General features: G+C 37.3%; 1 protein-coding gene across 2 annotated transcripts in view; it reads left to right on the top strand.

Annotated features, from left to right (window-relative positions):
- The first annotated feature begins 4,537 nt into the window (after positions 1 to 4,537).
- The window catches only part of csf3r (colony stimulating factor 3 receptor (granulocyte)), a 10,144-nt gene continuing 9,681 nt past the window's right edge, over positions 4,538 to 5,000 (top strand). The window contains exon 1 of one of the 2 annotated variants that reach the window (XM_046045987.1): positions 4,538 to 4,589. The gene's annotated coding sequence lies outside the window, so the exon portion shown is untranslated. The remainder of the gene's footprint in view (positions 4,590 to 5,000) is intronic. The other variant, XM_046045990.1, reaches the window with a different exon arrangement.

Below are 5,000 nucleotides of genomic sequence, written 5' to 3'. Positions count from 1 at the left end.
TATATATATATACTTTTCAGAGGGCTGACATTTCTGTATTTAAAATCCTTTTTTTTTTTTTTTTTTTTTTTTTTATTGATTTCATGTAATATTCTAATTTTCTGAGATTTTGAATTTGGGGTAATCTGTATGCAATAATCATCAAAATTATATCAAATAAAGTTTTGAAATATCTCACTTTGCATGTAAGTCTATATAATAGTTTCACTTTTTCAGTTGAATTACTGAAATAAATGAACTTTTGCACGATATGCTAATTTGAGTTTCGTGTGTGTGTGTGTGTGTGTGTGTGTGTGTATGTGTGTGTATATATATATATATATATATATATAATGTGTGTGTGTGTGTGTGTATGGAGTGTTTTCTAATTTTGTAATTTCTTCCGTTGTTCTATGCTGTGCTGTAAAACATGTCAACAAATTATAGTACAAACACTAAAAACGTAATGTGTGAATCCTGTCCAATCTCTTGCAATGTATAACTTCACACTGTTAAAATTTATATGACATATTGAAAAAGTGCAGCCTTGAGCGTTTTCATTGTCATCAAAACATTAGCCATAGTTTTCATCAGATAACACTTGCAGAATACACTGTAGTATTGATAACATGACTAAACATTTTGACTATCTTGTTCGTAAACAAGACACAAGGACTGACATGTACACTGACAAGATTTGCTTTTGCGCCATAGACTTAGGATTTTGAGCAAGTTACAGGCTTTGCAGGTAATCCACTGTGTTGTTCTGTTTGTTCAATATATTTCGAGAAATGCACTTAGTGTTTTGCAAATATTAGGGATGATTCAAGAAATGTATATAGAGGGTGAGAAAAACTGTAATCTAAAGTTGAGACCAAATTTGTCTATGGATGTCAGTTTTTTAGTAGCGACAAAGGCCAAAATGTAGTCTGTAACAGACTAGGTAAGCCTTGTTTTTAGCCTAGGCGATTACCGGAAATGCCTTTTGCTATGCTGAACGATGAAATTCCAAGCTTTGTGATAGTCTCAGTCAATAAAATCGTTTTTTTTCAAAAATTATGAATCACTGCAACCACAACAGGTCGTTGACCTTACATTCATAAATGTGCACAAAAAATATTAGGCAGATGGGTCCAGTAGTATGCGATATTAGCTTTGGACAGACACAACCAAATGCTTGATCCTCTCCAGGCTTTTGCCTGGTGTAGATAATCATAAATACCTATTAACTCCAAGTCAAATATCCAAAAAATAAATTATAACCAACAGTACAAAGATGGTCTCTCTGTGTGTAAATATGTACCCCTGTAAGTTGCAGCTCTGTTCATCAAGGATAAGTACCTGAGCTGTTGGAATTGCTGTTTGCCAACATGTACCCTTGGGCGCAGGCCCACAACAACCTTGACTAACTTCTTCTGAGAAGTAGGAAAGTGCTTTTCTCACTTTAAAAATCTACAATAGCCAGTGTGCTTTGACAAATATCAGTGGTCATTTTCACCGTCTGTTGATGCAAAAAAATATTGGTGTGTATCAGAAGTAAACTCAGCTGCCACTAAGATGTTGTCTTCAGTCTTGTAATTCAGTGGTTTCCAGCCTGCGATGACGCTCATAAGTAAACATTACTTTACTTTAAGGGGTCACATATAAAATCTAGCCTTTCAAACCTTTCTTGTATCCCTTCAGAGAATGGTGGTAAATAAGAACTTGTATTTGTGCTTGTGCGTTTGTGTGTGTTTTGTAACGTGTGTGTTTCCTCCTCGTGTTCCTCTCCTCTTGTTGTCCCACACCAGCATCTCAGTGAGCCCAGTACAGCCTGCCAGCACAACTGACCTGTGGTAAGGGGGAAATCAATAGTCAATTCCATTTTGCAGCCGGCGTGTGACAGGTACTAGATAGGAGTGGATTGGGTGCATGTAAGGAGCAGGAGCGTGAGTCAGAGCTTGTCTGACCCTCTCTCTCCCTCTCTCTTTGTGTCTCACTGTCTCGCTCAACCAAGCCTCAAGGTGGACACAGCAGTGAAGTGCAAGAGGGCACACTCCTTGGTGTACAACAACTCTAATCACATTGTTGTAATCACACTGAACATCATCTATTGTGAATGTTGAATATGACAGATGATTGTGATTGTAACGGAATCAGAATCAATCTTATATGCCAAGTACCATGAGTGCACATGGAATCTAACTTGTTTAAATGATGCAGACACATTATAATAGAGATATTACATATGTGTGAATTAAATGCGTATGGCAGAACTCTTTGTTTAGCCCATATACAAACAGAATCCAGAAACAGTGATGATAGGAACAGAAAGTAAAGCACATGCAAGGTGCACATTGCCATTTACCAGGACATATGGTCCCTCCATCTGGGAGTTTTGTTAATGTGGGCAGCTAGTGCAGCACAAATCTGAACCTTCACTGAAGAATACATACAGTTTCAGTTTTAGAAGTCTGTATAAACACTCCTGTCCAGACTAAAATATCTCAAAAACTGTGCCAACGATGCCATGGGAAATCCTGACTTTTTCTCAAGTGCCATGAGGTTTACATTTTAGTTTTTCAGTCTACATTTGGATGGATTTTCTTGAAATTCTGAATCAATGTACTGTTTCCAAGCCCTTTCACACTTTTTTTCTTCATTCAGGTCATATCTGCTAATGTGATTACAGAGTGATAAAATAAATGATTTTTATATGTAAATATAAATAGAAAGAAAATAAATATAAATAAAAAAAAATATAATATAATAGTCAATATATCACGCACATATTTGAAAATCCTCCCCCTCTGTGTAGCAAGCAAGTTTGCTTGCTCAGCATACTTGTAATGATGAGTTCATGTTTTTCATACTTGATTGACACACATTTACACATGAAACTATATGTTCCTTCTTCAACTGGCTGCTGTGTACTATTTCCGTCTTTCTTTATTGTATTCCATTAAATTGTGTTAATGCGCTAAAGTTTGTTGTACATCCAAAAGTAAACGCTTTCCAGTTCAGTTCCAGCAGGTCTGGCATCAGTAATTACAGCTGTGAGGAGGATATTAAGTATTTAATAACACATAAATATGTCTGACTTGTAGTTCAGAGGTTATAGTGCTGATTTGAGAACAAACTCAGGACTTCTTAGAAAAAGAATAACAATATTCAATAGATAATGTGATTTCCTTTATTGTTAAACCCAAGGTACAGTATATTGATTTTAACTTGTAGGGTTTGAGTTAAGTAGTAGGATAGCTTTGTTTCAACAGCAGGCAACAAGGGCTTAAATAATTTTAGATTTGAATGTAAGCCTCCATGATTAGCACAAGCCATGATTACAGCAGTTGTGATTTTCAGTGAACTACTGTAATTTTCTGTATAAGAGTAGATAGATATGAGAGGTTATTTCCAGCAGTGACTAATTTGGGGTTAGTCACATCTCTAATGTGAATAAAAATCTAAAGAGGAGACAGCATTCTATTAAGCACAGTACAAGAACCGTAATCAAAGCCAGCAAAGCTTCATCAGTTCAACTTAGCTTCGGGGCCCTCAGCTAATTTTACTGCTCACTGAAACATAGCATGTAATACTCAGTGGATGGAGAACACTTCTTTCATTACTGCTGATTAGGAAAAAAGATCAAGCAAAATATGTCAACGCATGATAACTAGTTAATGTAGTTTTAATTAGTGCCTGCTTTTCTTTTCTCCTGTTGATTCCTATTCAAAAACATACCACTGCATGCATTTAATTCCTCCTCCAGTGGCCTCTAGATTAACAGTTAGCTTCCATTATGTTTTTGATGGCGGCGGAGTGACCGAGCAGGGATACAGCTGTTAGATTAAAAGTTGAGTGGGTGAGCTCACTGGCTCGCCTCGCACGCTATTTGAAATAAGGCCTCAGCCAGAGAATCATTTTACAATTTAATAAGCTAATAAACGTGATATGGCAAGTAGTTTCAAGTGCCCTTGGGGGGTCAAGGCACAGTTTACAATCCCATTTAAGAGCTTGTTCTATTACCATCCTGACAAAGGCTTGGACAGGCTCAGAGAGGGAGATGACTGCGTTTTGAGGCAGCCTCTGTGATACAGCAGATCGGCTACTTCAAAGGCCACGCTCAACACAGAAGGGTCAGACTTATTGCGTTCTTCAAGACGGCTCCCTGCAGTCATATTATGGCATTAAAGCATTTGACAGCTTCCATCTGAACTCTTTGTGGGAAAGACCATCAAATAAAGTTGAAATACCTCCGTACTCTCACACAAGCAAAGGCCAGATACCTCCCTGTTCAGAGTCTGGCATTTAATTCCATCTAAAGATTTATTAATCCAAAGTTAATATTTTGACAACAAATTAACATCCATTATTGAATATGATTATTTTTAATTGAACTATTCAACTATTTTCTTTCGAGTAGGCCCTGAAATTAAACACCCCACTTTTGTTCCCATAACTGGGCCCCATCAGTCATGTGTTTCTTCCTGGAAAATAGTGAAGTTTCACAAATTCAAAACAAGGATGTTGCTGCTGTTGCTTGAGCTGCTTTGAGCCACACTGTTTCATCTGGAGCTATCAGGGCTGATGAGAGCCTCTCGTCTTTCTGGGTCTGCTGCAGCTGCTGTGTGGTGAGTGGCAAGCCTCTCTGATGGCTCTCCTTTATCTTCACATCAAGCGATTTGCTGGTCCTTTCATTTTGATATTTGTGCCAGATTGAAAGGGGAAACTTCACAAAACTTGTTTCTGAATGACACAGGTTCAGGCTGGAGAGATACATCCTGATCCAACTGACGGACAGCTCAACTTATTTTCATTTAAAATGCCGCTCTGTTTTTGTACTCGTGCCATTTATCATTCTTTGTAGTTGCCTGTCTAATATTGCCAACACACAAAATCCTACAGATGCAGAGGATTGCCAGATATTTAGGGTTTAAAAAGAAATTCTAAGATAATCATTTCAATGTAAACAATCATGTTTTGAGTTTTATCATCTTGTGACATTCTTCCAAATGGCAAAAGTGTCACCATGGAAGTAGTGT

This window comes from Micropterus dolomieu, linkage group LG03, assembly GCF_021292245.1.
Source record: "Micropterus dolomieu isolate WLL.071019.BEF.003 ecotype Adirondacks linkage group LG03, ASM2129224v1, whole genome shotgun sequence".
NCBI lineage: Eukaryota > Metazoa > Chordata > Actinopteri > Centrarchiformes > Centrarchidae > Micropterus > Micropterus dolomieu.
This window is presented reverse-complemented; position numbering and strand designations above follow the sequence as displayed.